We start from the raw sequence: 16618 nt of genomic DNA, 5'->3' as shown, positions 1-16618 counted from the left end.
ACTAGCATCCACCTGCCAGGGAAGATGAACTATTGGATAAAAACCATGCAGAGTTGGCCCAGCTGGCAGCACAGGCGTGCACACCAACACCAATGCCATCCTCAGTGAGAAGGTGGGAATTACTCACCAGTTATGTGGACTGTTCAGGGGGCGGAGCACAGAAACTACGGAAATACATGCCAGGTGCTTCAGGAGCTCAGGAAAGGTATGCTATGAAAAACTGGGGATTTCAAGTTTTGCAACAAAATAAGCTTTTCTTATTAAAACACTTGTTTACTCATCTTTGTCATATTTGAAAGTGAGACAAAGAGGAACAGAGGTCTCTCCCACCTACTAGTTCAATTCCCCAATGGCCACAAAAGCCAGGGATGGGACAGGCCAAAGCCAGGTGCTTGGAGCTTGGAAGATTACACATCTTTCAATGTGGATGTCAGGGCACCAATTCACGTTAGATATAGATATGAATTGCATTAGATTGCAAAATAGTTTAGTCTTATGTAAATACTGACTATATCTGTAAATAATCCCCCTACACACACACACACACACAGGTTTTTACCTGTTTACCTACAATACTTGCCAAACACTGAAACTGATACGTGCTAAAAATACTTAAATGTGATTCATATATTTGTGTAAATATAGAGAGGACAAGTGGGGAAGGTGCTTGGGTCACAGCACTGTAATGAGTCAGGGCACGGCCATGCCATCCAGAGACCCAGTGTCACATGACCTTCTCTGGACAGAGGGACAATTTTCTTTAGAGGATGAACAATGAATCTTCTCATCTTCCTGGGAATTTTCCAAAAGACTTTCCAAAAATGCTGAATTGCCCTGCATTGTCATTCAACTCTGAGGGAAACCTCAGAAAAACAAAGTCTCAGGCCAACGTGCATTAGAGAACATGATTGTGCAAAGTCATAAATTGAGTATCAAAGTACAGTGTCACCAAATGGCACTGCCGTTGGTGTCCAATGCTAGATCAATATTCCAATCAAACCAGGATGTGCCAGAAGGTCACTTGTACCATTACAACCATTACACCGGGGAGAGGGGAAACCATTGAGATGAGAAGCTCTAAGGAATGCAAAGTGGAAAAACTTCCAAGTGTCTCCAACCTGGGACATACTTTGGTCATGAGCACAGCTGCTAAAGAAGTAGGAAATACAATTTTGTGACAATGCATGTATTAGATTGTGTTTTCCTACAATATCTTCCATCCCACTCGGACTACAATGTGATCTCGCCATTTCTGTCAAAGATAGATGGGGTCCATTTCTCCTCCACTACATCAGACTGTGATGAATGCTTGCTCTGTGTTCTAGAACATTCCATGCTGAACAGACTGGGGCAGGTTTCCCAGTTCTCACCCCACCCAGTTGCCAGCCTCAGGAGTGGGCCATCCTGCAGGTGCAGGGTATAACATCTGACTGTGTGCATGGGAAAATCCCCAACCAGGACTGACCAGCAGAGCCCTTCCTGAGTTTTTGACCCACAGAGTTGTAAGAAAAAATAAATGGTTATTTTAAGTGGCTGTGTTTTGAAGTGATTTATCACACAGCACTTGTAAAAGGAAAAGTACATAAATGAAGTCCTGAAATTATAAACTCTTTTCTCCCCTTGGGTAATTATTTCTCTTTTTCTAAGAGGCAAATCTGAAATTCACCTGTCACATATTTAGGCTGCTGTGACCTGTGTGAGATACCTAGGTAAACTCCTAATTCCTGGCTTCAACCAATCCCAGTCCTGGACGCTTCAGCCGTCTGGATAGTGAACCAGTGCATGGCTCCTCCCTCTCTGTAACTTTGACTTTAAATAAACAAATCTTTTGAAAGGAAAAAAAAAAAAGAAGCAGAGAAGCTGATACTCAAGCCAGAAAAAGAACAACAACAATAAAGAGCTGATATGTATTAGGAAGTGAATGGATTGTCACACAAACTATTCAAGAATTGGACAAAAATGGCCCGGTGTGGTAGCCTAGTGGCTAAAGTCCTCACCTTGTACACACCCATGTCCCATATGGGTGCCAGTTCATATCCCAGCTGCTCCACTTCCCTTCCAGCTCCCTGCTCGGGCCTGGGAAAGCAGAAGAGGACGGCCCAAAGCCTTGGGACCCTGTATTCACGTGAGAGATTCAGAAGAAGCTCCTGGCTCCTGGTTTCAGATCAACTCAGCTCTGTCTGCCAGCTGGAAAGTGAACCAGCGGATGGAAGATCTTTATGTCTGTCATTCTCTCTGAAAATGTGACTTTCCAATAATAAATAAAGAGATCTTTTTAAAAAGAAGAAGAATTAATTACTTGCAGGGAAGTCAGCAGAATGAGGTTGGATCAGGTATTGGTGAACTTGGAAAAGGAATAAATAATAGCTACTTCCAGCTGTGCCTCCTCCTCCGACCACTCAGCCTGTAAATTAATGACCATTGTATTCCAATAAAACTTTACTTCCCAATATAGGCATCAAGCTAGATTCAGCCCAATTTAACGGCCCCTGATGTGCTGGGATCCAATTCTCAGAGTCTCCGGCAAGCTAAAACCACAGATGTCCACAGGGATCCCTTAGCAGTTTTGATGGAATCACCTGTATTAGTTTGAGATCCAGGACCCAGCACATGGTGAGGAAAGAAGTCAGTGTGCAGAGAACAGACAGAGAGCTGAAAACTGATCCACGCGAGTGAGCTGGAGGCAGAGCCAGTCCCTGGTACCCTGTTCCTGCCCAAACCCGTCTACTCCCACACTGGCTCCCCCCACTCCAGAAGCAGTCAACGTAAGGAGAGTGTGCCTTGCCTCAACCATCCTTCTCACCAAACTGAGTCACAGAGACCCCTGAGAGCCAAACCTAAACAGAAGGCAGACTTCCTCATCCCGGCGGTGAACAAGCTACAAGCCCAAGCCTGTTGGTCCCTGGAGTCTGTGATTTCCTGGGTTGTCTACCCAATAAGGCCAGCCTGCTCTCTGAGAGCCACTGAGACAGGTCCCGGACTCCCACAGGCTCTCCAAGGTAGAAGAGGCAACAAGGAACAAGGCAACAAGGAAGAAGTTTGACTGTTGGTGTTTAACTCTTTGCATCTACTACCTTCACCTAACTGAGGAACGTTCATGGACAATTCAGTAATTTGTGCCTCTGCAGCAAAGTAAAGGAACTGAGGCAGAAGAGAGCCTTAACTACTAAGTTACTTGAGAGGGAATCCTGCCCCTAACTCAGGAGGTTCTTCCAAGTCATGCTGGTCAGGTCAAGTGCCACCCCCTACAGACAGTGCCACACGTTGCCCGGGCCCTGCCATGCAAACCCTGACATCTGTAGCCTTCAGTCAACTGCCAGACCCCAAGAAATCAAGCCCAGTGGCCTCTCAGGCGAGTTTGTCCTATGTTGTTTCTCATTCCTGGAATGTTTCTCAAACTGGGAACGAGGCCTCACACCCTCACTCAGCAGCTCTGGATATCGACCGTAGAAGCCCCTAGCACCTACCCAGAGCCCCCTGCTGTGTGGCTGGTTATAGAGGACCAGGCTGTCCCTTGGTGCTCTGTGCCAAGAGGGAAAGGACAAGTCTGCCTGGGCACAGCTACCATGTGATATTCGCCTTTCTGCCTTCCCACATCCTGTTTCTCTTTGATACAGGAAAAGGGAGGCAGAGGCAAGCAGGCGTGCAGGTTTTCATGGGGATAAAGCGTGTTTGTGGGGAACACACGACCCTCTTGTGGATTGTCAGGTCCTGCCATCAACCCTTCAGAAGGTTTACACAATGTAGCCCTCAAAAGCTCTAAGTTTGCAGCAGATAATTGATCCAGTACATTTAAATGTCTAAATTGTATGACACAAAATGACAGCTGTTTCATGCAGCAGTATTGGACATTTCAGGAATGATAGTCCAAATACTTTATATCTGGTGAGGTGAGATCACACACCAATGAGAATAGACACAGCCTTGGCAGAAGGTGAGATATTGTGGCATGACTGACATGTGTCAATATCTTAGTACCCTACAGAGCCACGGGGAGAGAGGATACCTGGCCTTGTCACTGACACTGGACCAGAAGACAGCTTGGGATGCATCATGTGACACCGAGATATGTGGTAATTGTTGTTTGCCTAAGGTAGAGAAACCAGCTGCAGAAGGCAAGGGCACAAAGTTGTTTTAAATCTCAGTGCTGTCTGGCAGGGCACGGAAGCTCAGGCACCCTGAGCATGGCAGCCTCAAGCACCCTGAGCACAGGAAGGTCGGGCACCCTGAGCACGGCAGCCTCAAGCACCCCGAGCACGGGAGGGTCAGGCACCCTGAGCATGGCAGCCTCGGGCAGACAGGACACAGGCTTAGCTTGTCTGGGCCACACTATACTTATGCCCCTCCCTGCACACTCACCTTCTCCTGGCCTTGACCTTCTTCAACCCGGGGCTCTTCGTTCCAGCACGTTGCCACCCACATCAGATGTCTCTTTGCATGGAAAGGGTTTTTTTAAAAAATAATTTATTATTATTATTATTATTTGAAAAGCAGCTTTACAGAGAGAAGGAGAGACAGAGAAAAAGATCTTAGATTTGCTGACTCACCCAAATAGCTGCAATGGCACAAGATAAACTAATCTGAAGCCAGGAGCTTCTGGGTCTCCCATGTGGCTGCACGGTACCCAAGGCTTTGGGCCGTCCTCGACTGCTTTCCCAGGCCACAAGCAGGGAGCTAGAAGGGAAATGGAGCAGCTGGGACATGAACTAGTGCCCAATGGATCCCAGCACTTACAGACGGAGGATTAGCCAATTGAGCCATTGGACCAACCCTGAAAAGCATCTTGTGTTCTTGGCACACTTATTCCTTAGGGAGTCACCATGCCTTGCTGTCTGCTAAGGATCACTCTGCATTCAGGTACTTACAGTTGAAAGAGAATCTCCCCTGAGAGCATTAAGTTAACAAAAATGGTTGTCAATGCCCCCAGAAGACAAGCTCCCAAAGGCCATCAGGGTGACTCTTTAGGACAATGCAGCCACCTAACATGCAGAGTTGGCTCTGTCGCTGGGAACACATTCTCACGGCTCTGAGGGATTGAGTCAGCCCAGGATGAGGGGCAGCTCTCTGACCACACCTTCCACCACCCACGGTAAGGGGCTTATGCTCTCTGAGCAAGTGACTGGGGAGTCCAGAGACTGGAACAGTGTGACTCTGAATTTCAGGGTCCGGGCCTGAGATTGGGGTGGCAGGGCAGGGTGGGGAGAATGAAGTACAGAATGAAGGGACGTGGGGGCAGTGGCCGTGATCTTCTCCAACTCTGCTCAGCTCCGGCTTTTCTCCAACCGTGCAGGGGCCTTGGGAGGGTATGGAGGGGCTCGGCCAGGTATGTCCTAAGTCCTTATTCACTTCCACAGCCAGAGCAGAGTGCAGGAGTGGAGAAGACCGACAGGTGGGACCACTGCCTGACACTGGGGCACAGCTGTCACAGGAGTGAGTTTATCCCTCCGTCCTGAGCTGCGTCAATCCTGAGCCAATCCTGCAGAAGCTGTGCAGCTGGCTGCCTGCAACCCAAAGCAGGGGTAGTACTGGGGCCTCTTGAACCCCTCAGCACGGAGTCACCATTCCAGGCTCAGTGGTGAGCCTTGCTCTCGGATGACGGGACTCATGAAGGTGAGTGGATTCCTGTCCTGCCGGGCCCACCTGCACCTCCAGCACCTTGCTCCCCCAACTGTGGGTGAGCCACCCCATGGGCTGTGCTGTCTTTACACACCTATCTAGTGCACCAAAATGGTGCAGCAAAGCAGATGGGACAAATGGACCCCTGGTTCCACTTGATGGTACATGAGGTGTCAAGGACACAGAGAGGAACATGTGTGCCTCACACGTGGCACTGTCAGGCCGGGGAGAGCCCAGGAGTGTGCACACCCTAGGCACATGCGGATGCTCATGACAAATAGAGGAACACAGGAGCCCCTCGGGGTAGAAGACCACTCCCCTTCCCAGGAAGCGTGGGGCATTGAGGAAGCACCAGGAAGCCTGGGGTCTCGGGGCTCTGAGGGGCAAAGGGTGAGCACAACCAGTCCACCTGCTGGGAGGGTTGAACGGTTGCTGACAGTGACACCTGCATCCCACAGGGCTGAGCAGTCTGGCGGTCGGCACTGTGGGCAGGCGTGAGCCTGTGGCTGCTCCTGACCCCATGGACTGTCCCTTGTCAGCAGCGGCCTGTTGTCACCAGGATGTGGCTGCATCAGGAGCTGCTGCTTGGCAGTTCACAGTGCTTTGTCCCTGAAGCCGTGTCAGGGACCAGGTCAGGAGCCTGCTTCTCACTGTGGACAGTCTGGGCCAGGCCAGCTTGGGGTCCTATGTGGGCCCCTCCATCCATGGGTGACCCCCTGGTGCCCAACACCTAAAGCACCAGGAAGGAGGGTCAGGAACAAAGAAAGCAGAAGGGGCTGGCTGGTGTTGGAGGTGCTATGGTGGGACTTGTTCTAGAGCAACCCATTGAACCCCTGGGAGTCCATGGTCAGGACACTACAGTCAGTGACAGGCACAGATGGACAGGCCTGAACTGGCATTAAAATAAAAGTCTGCATCCCATATGGGCAGTGGCTGGAGCCCCAGCTGCCACACTTCTGATTCAGCTCCCCGCTAATGTGCCTGGGAAAGACGGCCCAGGTGCCTTGAATCTACACCCCTTGTGGGAAACTTGGATGAAGCCCCTGGTTCCTGGCTGCTGACCTCAGCCAGGCCCTGACTATGCCTGTGGCAGTCATCTGGGGAGGTAACTAACAGATGGAAAATATCTTTACTGTGTGTCTCTGTCTAGAACTCTTCTTTCAAATAGACGCATTTTTAAAACTATGTAAATGAAGATGCCTTCACACTTACTCTGTAACATAATGGCAGAGGAAGAAGAGCAGGAGGTGCAGGTTTTCCTGGGATGTGTGATCTTTCAGGCAGGTGGCACCGGGCACTGTCACCCAAGGGTCCACGGCATCCCAGCCACAACCTTCTCTCATCATCTGGCCTTGTGGAAGCCACGTGCTCCATCTGTTAGTTATTTTTAAAAATTAGAGTTCTAGTTGTTATGATATTATTACACACAGCTAATTCCCACAGCCTGGTTCTTTACCGTGAACCGAAAACAGTAGACGCAACGAGATATATTAGGAGGTTTATTCCAGCGGGGCAGGAACAGGATGGGGGTGGTGGGAGAGCAGTGGTAAAAAGGGGAGAAAGTGGGAGGCGGGGAGAAGCTGGAAGGAAAAGAGAGAGAGAGAGACAGAGAGTGAGAGAGCCGCACCTGGGGGCCTTTTTGTCACTCAGGTGAGCCTGCAAGGTGTAGGGGCGGGGATTGGGAGGGATTGAGGGCGAGGCCCCAGGGGATTGGTGCCTGCAGATGAATGCCTAGGGATGATTGGTGAATGGGCGGGGTTGGGAGATTGGGGTCTGATTGGTGGACAACCGGACTGGTGCGAATTTCGTGAGCTGTGAGGAAGAGGAAATGGCACCGGGTCCAGGGTGGGATATTCGAATAATTCCTTACACCATCTCTACTTGCGGTTAGTGAAGCCAAGGCCTAGAACCCTGACCCTCTTGCCACCTAGGACGCCCCCTGTGATTTGGCTGTCAGAATTCCATGACATCACAGTCGCTGAGAATTCCACACTGGATTGGGAGGCAGTCAGTGGCCAGTAGTGCGTTGACTGCCCCCACTGAACTGTTGGTAGTGAGGGCTGGAGGATGCAGTTGAAGAATGGAGATGGGTTCATACCAGAGGTAAGTAGATGTGAGTGGTATTGGGACTGTCCAGGATGGGGAGGTGAGAGGGAGGGTTGCACTGGTCTCATCTGCCTGTCTCCATGGGGGACACCCCTGAGCCTTCAGTGGAGCCCCTGTGAATAGCCGTGTTTACAATCGTCACTTCTCTTGGCTGAGCTGTGTGTTGGCGTGGGTCTGTGCGGAACATGGACTCAAGAGTCAACCTTCTGGTCAGCAGTGAGGACACTGCTCTGAGAGCCCTAGAGATGTGGGAGTGGGCAGGGAGACCCCTGATCCCGGTTGCAGCGCTTCCTGGAGGACAATTGGAGGCTAAATGGAAGAGGAGTGTTTCTCCTTTGGACAGAGGAGGCTAGAGGGTGGTTGTCCCTGCCCCATCTTCCCTCTGTCTTGTGCCCTGAACAAGTCATTGTCCTGAGTCCTGGCCACCATGGACCTGACTGTGGGGCAGCCCTCTGTGTGATCATGGGGACAGATCTGAGGCAACAGCCCCCATGTGCTCTTCTGTGCAGCGTCATGTTCGCATGTTTGTCTTCCAGGCTGGACATGCTCACTGTGAGGGCCCGATGGGACCATGAGCGAGCAGCGATGATGACCAGATATGAGCAGGTACAGGCCAGGGTGCTAGGCAGTGCAGATGGGTTCCTGCTTGAAGTGTTATGCCTGAGACTATAGGACCCAATGCCCCTGGGGACACAGAAGAGGGCAGTTTGGCTCTCACGGGCACTGAGTGCCCTGGTTTCTCATCCTGGTCCCCTCTTGGCTGCAGGGCTGCCAAGCTGTGGCACTATCTAAGCCTGAAGAAGAGGATGAAGACAATGGCTGCCTCTTCCCAAACAGGCTTGGATTTCTACAGTGAGTGGTTCGCACCCTTGCTCCTCCAGGGCAGGGAGCCATTTCAGCATGCTCTACCTTGAGGCCACACATGCTGTCCCCAAGTCCCAGCCTGGACCCACAATGCAGATGCCGGTCAGCATTTGAGCAGAGAAGAGTGGCCCAGCGAGTGACTCAGGACACAGGCAAGGACCGAGCTGGATGTGGGGCAGGAGCTGTACACTGTGAGGCTGTTTGTGTTGAGGACAGTGGGCAGCCTGAGGGTCTAGTCCTCTTTTCAGGAACCATAGCCTGGTCATCTGCATTCCAGGGCTGCATACACAGGGTCAGCGTATGAGCCTGGTAGGTAAATACTCATCTGAGTCTTTCTGGTCTGGCTGAGGTCCTGCAGAGAGATGCACCACAGGATCCAGCAGTACAGACCAGGGTAGGAGGGCTTGCAGATGAGGGGGCCTAGCCCTGGCTCCACTGGGAAGAGTGGTGTCTGGGGAAGAACCTAGTTTGAGGCTATTTAGCCAATTTCCAGGGCAACAGAGGCTCCACAGCTGGAGTGACGGGTTCAGGTGACGAGGAGGGGCAGAGCCTTGAGCTGTTTTACAGTGTGTCCCCACAGCTCACCTTAAGACCAGGATTCGGCAGGCAGGTTAAGCTCCTCCATATATCAGAATCTGGAGAAAAAGTCCAGAGTGGGTGGCCAAAGGGGAGGGACATAGAGGGGAGCTGGCATTTGGGTGACCAGTGCACAGGGGAGGAACGTGAACAAGGGGGACAGGGACCCTGGGTATGGTGTGATGGCCAGGTCCCTGGGCCAGGTGCGCACTCACTGAGTACTGCAGGACAGATGCAACATTTGTTGAGTCTTCAGGTCACTTTTTAGAAATGGCAGGTGTGGGCACCCCTCAGCCCAGGGCAGGGTGTCCCTCTGCAGGGGAGCAGTATCCCAGCTGCAGCCGAGGGGGCTGCCACACTCCCAGGTGTGAGTCTGATGTGGGGCTTGGAGTCCCTGCTGACAATGAGGGCCTGTGCCTGAGCAGAGATGCCCTGTACTCATGGTCAAGGCCCCTCGTGGTTATGCACTATCAGGATGGCTGCCTTCTCCCTTCCCTTCTCTGTCCCCTGGGCTGAGATGGTCAGGCTTGTTCTTCCCTGGCCTGATGTGGATGTAGAAACGTCTGCCTTGGACCTTCCTTCACATCTGCCTCTCTTCCCTTCCAGTGAGAAGATGCTGCCCCGGGACGGTGTCCTAGGCCCCAGGTGAGAACCAGTCCTTGACCATGGGCCTGTCTTCTGGGGGTAGAACAGGAGACTGTGGCTGTGGACAGCAGTTATTTGGAACGCCATGAGGTTCTCCCCATGCAGAAATGACAGGCCCGAGTGGGGATACTAACTCACTCACTTGTCCCAGAACTGCAGCTCTGAGGTCCCTGAGTTGTGGCTACCCTGACCCAATGGTGTGACAGAGACACCCTTGACTGTAGCTGGGGGAACTCAGCCTTGAGGACAGGCTGCGCTGTGGACAGAGCCCAGGCCATGGGGGCTCCCCCAGGCAGCAGGTCCAGGGCTCAGGGCCTACACCTTTCTCCTCCTATGGGTCTTCACAGGGCTCCAGAGTGGTACCCAGGGGCCATTTTCAGGTATTGGCAGCTGCCCTCATGCCATCCTCTCTCCTTTTCCAGCAAAAACATATGGAAACTTGGAGACTCCAAAAGTGGGTCAAAATGTTGAAGAATTGCAACAAATATTGCGACAGTGAGAAGGTACCATGGAAGGAGGGTGCATGGGAAACACATTGAGCAGAGTCGGAATGGGCAGTGCCCTTGGTTGGGTTGTACACCTGCCTCTCAGATGCCCAGGGCTAGCTGTCCTGCCCTAAAGGACATGGGTCATCTGTGCCCCTTCTCCTTACACACAAGTGACTAGCATGGTACAGTTCAGTGTTCCCACTGGGAAAACCCCAGATGCAGATCCCACATGGTTCCCTGTGCTTCATAGGGAATAGGCAGTGCATGGCCAGCTTGGGCCCTCAGCCCCACCCCTCCTCTCACCATGGGTTGCCAGGCCTAGGCAGATGTCCCACTGCCAACACAACACAGAGCCCATGGCCCCACTCACCTGAGCCTCCTCAATCCTACAGTTCCATCAAAGATGCTTCAGGGGAATCCCCAGCCAGGTGCGGGGAAGTTGGATGCTGACACTGGATGTAGACACAAACAAGGCCCAGCAAGCCACCTTGTGCATACAAGCCACCTGCCCTGCTCAGGCCTAATCAGGAGGCTGGGTCCCCCATGGTGAGCAGTCCTGTTTGGTGGTCCGACCCTCCTCCTCATCCTGCCTGCATCTCCCTGGATCCCACTTCTAGGACTCCTCCATGTATTCTCAGAGGCAATTAGCTATGGACCTCTGTGCTTCTTGCCAGGGCCCTGCCATTCTCCTTGTTGGGCACACCTGGGCAGCTTGATGTGGGGCAGGTACAGAGAAGTAGCTGATGCCAGGGTTCCTCAGCATCAAATCACAGTCATGTGTGGTGGAAAGTCTCAACAGGCTCTGTGCTGACATGACCCTGCTCTTATCCATCTCACCATCACCACTGTCTATGTTTGCCCTTGCCCTGGAAACAAGGCCCAAGTGGTTTTGCCAACCCTGCCCTTCCCCTGAGTCTTAATGCTCATGTTGCCCCTTGAAACTGAACCTGAAGACTAATCATTTCCTAGGGAGAGCTCAGCGCCAAGGGCGGCTTGCAATGACGTGATGGGGATAAGCTCCACTTGAAGGGGTGGCACTGAGGGCTGCTCAAGAGACTCATGACAGGACAGTCAGGACCTGAACCACCATGAAGAAAAACTGAGGCTGATGGCCGCTGAGGTGAAGGGTGTTCCTAGGACATGCTATGGGCAGCAGGGAGGAGCACAAAGAGACCCTGCAGAGTCCCTGGCCTGATGCTGGCACAGGGAGCCCTGGAGGTTCCTCTCTGCAGGGCTGCTGGGCACTGGAGGTGATGCTGGTGCTAAGGCAAGGTGGGGAGCCCATGCATCTCCCTAGGCTCAGGATTCACAGGGAAATGAGCTTCCTGCATGGAACCCTCCACGCCAGCCTGAACTGTGCTGTGGATGTGGGATACTTGTGTGGCAGATGGCATTTTCCTGCTCTTGATGCTGGTTCCTGTCCCTTGGCCCTACCCTGAAGGCAATGAAGAACAGTCCAGTCTATATCCATTGCAATTCCACCAGATTACCTGGGCTGTGCAAGAGGCATTCTGAAGCCACCTGATGTTCTGAAAATGATTTGGAATGACGAGAATTCTCAGGACGCAAGGGGTCCCAGAGGATGGGGAGGAGCAAGGTCCCAGGGGAGATGGAGTTCCTAGGAGAGCCTGGGATACAATCCTAAAAACTGTTCATTCTTGTCAGAAGAAAGAAAGGGTCCAAGGGTCTTGATTTTTAACACATTAAACACTTAAAAAAAAAAAAAAAACAGTGGAGAGAAGGTGATGGGGGAGAAAAACAGGAGCCCGAGCCTGGTGCCTGTAGAAGTAGTATCCTGGTTCAGCACCCATGGGTTTTTCAGACCTCTGTCCTGCTCCTTGCAGACCTAATCCTGGTGCTTCATTCTCCTGTTGAAATGGTACCCATCTAGGCACCCATAGAGCACAGAGCTCCAGGGGAGATGGCAGGGGTAGAGTCTGGATTCCCACAGCAGCCTGCCTTGCCCTGACATCTTGGGGCACACATGTCATTATCTCTGGTCTTCCCCAGGCACTGCCTGACCTCAGGCCCTGCACAGTTCTCTCCAGTGACTCTGACACCTGATACACACTCCAGTGCTTAAAGTCATGGCACCCCAAGGGCATGAGAGGCTCAGAGACCCCCTCTTCCATCTTGCTACTCCCTTTAGCAGGTGGCCAAGCCCTCCCAGGGAGGTCACCAACCCCACCTGAGATCATCCTAACCAGAGAGGTCACTCAGTGGTGTCCTAGGCCATGGCCAAGGCCTGAGCCACATAGTGGCTCGTAGTGTTACTCATGTGGTTCAGTGAAGAGGCTGCGCTTTGGGCTCTGATCCAGCTCATGGAAAACAGGAAACACTAGATTATGGTAGGTGGACTGGAATGGTGGGAGCATGGCATGCAAGTCCACTCACTGTCATGAAGCCCTGTGACTGGATATTTGTTCCTCTCTAGCTCCTGGGTTTGGAGGAAATCTTCCTTTGGAAGGTTCCTTAGAAGCCAGGGCTGGCAGAGACCTCCCATACTGAGCCATACACACCTCCTCTCCATCATCCAAGGGCCTGCAACATTGCCCAACTGTCACGTGTGGGAACCTACAGGTCAGAGGGTCCTATCTGTGTTCAAGAGACTCACGTCCCCTCTGTTCTCTGTGCCTCACGTGGATCTACCCAGCCCCCCCCCCCATACACACACACACACACACACCTCACTGAGGCACAGCAGGGATCCCAGCAGGCAGCATTCCCGGTATATTGCAATGGTATCATGCAAATGGTCTGACTGTAGTGTTCCCAGCAGTCACATGAGGGCAGCCTGGAATGGATTCCACACAGTCCCATATGCACCCACATTGTGAGGTTTCCCTGCCATGGCCATCCGTCCACACCTGCTGCCCCTTTAGAGCCTCCCTGGCCCTGGGCACCTAGGCAGACCTGCCACTGTGCATGTGGCTTCCTGGGAAGAGGTTCTGAGCTCAACGGTGAGGGCTGATCCTTCTCAGGACTCTACAAACCAGGACTACTGAAGCTGAAAATACTCAAGGACCATCTGGGGCAATCACGCACTGTGCACTCCTCTCTCTTGAGCAATACCTGGTGACTAAAGCATCTCTTTGGCTCTTCCCAGGGGTTCTATTCTCATGGAAGGTAGGGAAGAAATGGGTCTTGAGCCCATGTTTTGATGGGAAGGTCACTTCCTCCCAAGGCTTTCAAGTTACCTAGGTCTGTGGCAGTGTGGACGTTTGGTTAGCTTTCTGGCATGTGGTCCCCTGAGCTGGCATAGACTGAGACTGTCCCAAAGGAGAGGGAATGGAGGGGCAGGTCCCTTGAGGAACCTGTGTGGCTGTGAGGTACAGATGCACCTGTTGATGGGCTTCCTGGGGGCCTTGCCAAGGGCTCCGACCAGGAGGAGCGCCAAGCCTGCTCTTGGACCTCTGTGCCCTCTGCCTCTTCCTCAGGAGGAGCAGGTTGTAAGCATCAGTGACTGCACTGCACACTGGTTTACCCAGGGTTTTCTAGATGGGGTTAGTGCCCCCCAGGGATGCCTTACCCAGGGAAGCTTCTGCCCCAGTGCCTGGTTCTCCTGCCCTGGTGTTCATTTGCCCACAGCAAGGCTGAGCATCCCCAGCACCAACAGATACTAATAGGAACATAGCTGTGCCCCCTAGGTTGGCTCTGCCCTGCAGGGGTTGCCCAAACTGAGGCTAAGGTACAGGGTCAGCAGGGAAGGGACAGGTCCCAGGAGCACACAGATCCTACAGAAAGAAGTAGGAGATCCCCAAGGCCGAGGACAGTTCCCCTCCCCAGGGTGCAGCTGGGTTGCTGCCTCCCTCCTGGAAGGTAGCATGGGCTTGACTCTGAGCACTGACTCACCCAGGTGACGGGGGCCTCTGGCATCTCCCAAGTGGCCTTCAAGGGCACAGAATGGTCTTGCTGGACCCCTGGGTCCTGTCGTACTTTTGAGGTCTCATCCCTCCTCTCCCTGGACTGCAGACCCTCAGTGAGCTGGGATGTGGCCAGTAGCCACGGTCCCACCCATAAGTGAAATGAGTCCCTGAAACAGAATTTGGGGCCTCATAGGATCACCCCTCCCCGCTGTGTGTCCTGCTCAGGCCGGGATGGTCTGGTCCTCCTGCACCTGTTCTCTTTCCAGGCACCACTCCCCCTGGCACTGAGGATCTGGGACATCTTTATCCATGAAGGGGAACATGTGCTCACCACCATGGCCTATACAACGCTGAAGGTTCATAGAAGTCCTTAGGGCCCCAAGATGCCAGGGTGCTGGGGGATGAGAACGCACTCCTCATGCCTGTCCACAATGAGCAGGAATGAAGCAGGGAAGACAAGGTCTCTTGATTCTCAGGCACCTTGGGGTAATCTCTGAGAATCCCCCAAGCTGCCCTAGCTCCAGCCTAGCAGAGTCCACAGGGAGGCTTGGCTGTGTTGTTCCCTAGGAATGTGGTCCCTGGTCAGTCCCCTCCCTACTTGGCTTGACGCCCATGGGAGTCCAAGATGGCATCCAGCCCCTGTATAAGGGCTGGAGTTAGTTAGCTGCATAGGGGTTGGAGCAGCCATTGCTTCTGGGCCCCTCCCAGCCTGACACCCACACTGATGCCTAGGGTGTCTGCTGAAGATGCCCCAGGACCACCTGCAGGAGTTCCTTCAGGGGACCCTGAAGCAAGCCTGGGCCCTGGACAGTGACATTGTCATCAAACAGCTGCAGACCTCCAAGCATGAACTGGGGAAGCTCTTCTGTCTCCTGCCTCCCCAAGGTGAGCTCTACACAGAGCTCCAGCCTGATTCTCCCTTGGGGGTGCAGCAGTGGGAGAGCCCAGGCCTGGCAGCTGGCATGGGGCAGAGGTGTGGGCGGGGATGGAAGCAGATAGGGTTGTGACTGACCCTGTATAGTGAGGGCCAAGGCGTGCAGGTGTTGGATTCCTGCAGCCACCAGAAATCCCGTGGTGGGCCCAGGTTCCCTGACTCCATGTGTGGGTATCATATTTTCCCACCATCGCAGATGCTGGGACTGTGGGCCCTGGGGCAGAACCCTGAGTGCAGCTGACTGTGGGGCTGTAGGCCCAGCCTGGTAGCCATGTCTCTGAGGGCAGAGAGGCCAACACGACCCGGAGCATCACCCTCCTGTGTGCAGTGAGAGGGGAGGGCCTCTGGCTTGTCCAGGGCAGCAGCTGCCACGAATGTTCTCGGAGCCTAGGTCACCTATGCAGAACGTACATGGGTTATCCCAGCTGCAGAGGCGGCAGAGGCAGGCCCAGGGGTAGGCCTGTGCAGATCCTGGGGAGGCCCAGCTGTATTTCCAGGTAGGTGCCTACACTGTCTCCTTGGGGCACAGAGGCAGTGATGGTGAGCCTCCCAGCTAAGGGCCAGTGCTCTGACATCAGGGGACAGAGACTCGAGAGGAGAGCACTCAGGGCAGCCCTGCCACCTGTTGTGAAGTACATCCCTTGTCCCCAAGGGCCCTGCTTGTGACCTGCTCTCTGGCCCACAGTCCAAGCTGTTAGCACCAGCACCTGAGGGTTCAGTTCTAGCATGGCCATTTAGGGGGAAACAAATGCTCATGCGAAGCTATTCCCATGTTAGGGCACAGGGGTCTGGTTCCAGGAGCAACTTTGGGTCATGAGTAGATAAAGTGTGAAGCTGAGTGCTCAGGACCCATGCACCCCTGTGGGGCTGTCCAGGAGGAGCCAGCGGCGTCCCCACACTGCCCTGGTCCAGGCTGCACACACTTTTCCCTCTGGGGTCAGCAAACTAAAGATGTCATCAGCATCGCACCAGGTGACAGGGTCCTCAGGGACCCCTCCTCAGGCCACGTGGTATCTGTGGAGAGACAAACCTCTGTCTTTTCCTTTCAGCAAAGCCCAATGAATCCTGCAGCTGGTGCCTGGGGCTGCCACATCTTTCTCCGGAGTGAGTTCTTCTCCCAAAGCACTCCAGCATGGTTCCAGGGAGCTTGCAAGAGCAGCCCAGGGAGAGGGGACCCAGAGGGGACTCGTCTTCCAGAAAGTTTCTCCCTCCACGTGGTCTTGAAGAGCATCCCCGAGCAGGAGGCCGGGAGCTTTGCAGAAGGAAACACTGAGAGCTGGGCCCGGCTCCTGTGTGAGGGGCCTCTGATTGTGTGGGTGTCCCTAGCACTTTCCTGACCCCAGAGTGCAGGGAAATGGAGAAGCCTGCCCCCTGAGCCAGAAACTTCCATTTCAGGCTGCTTGTTAGAGGTGCAGAGAGCCTGTCCCCAGAGCTCGGCAACCAGTAGAGCCTCAGGGCCTCTTCCCCACCTGCCCTGGCTTAGCTGGTACCTGCTCTCCCTCAATTCACTGGCAGTCCCAGCT

This window comes from Ochotona curzoniae, unplaced genomic scaffold, assembly GCF_017591425.1.
Source record: "Ochotona curzoniae isolate NIBS_2020 unplaced genomic scaffold, NIBS_Ocur_1.0 contig_3643, whole genome shotgun sequence".
In the NCBI taxonomy this organism is placed as follows: Eukaryota; Metazoa; Chordata; class Mammalia; order Lagomorpha; family Ochotonidae; genus Ochotona; species Ochotona curzoniae.
The sequence above is the reverse complement of the archived record's forward strand: the minus strand, read 5'-3'. Positions refer to the sequence as shown.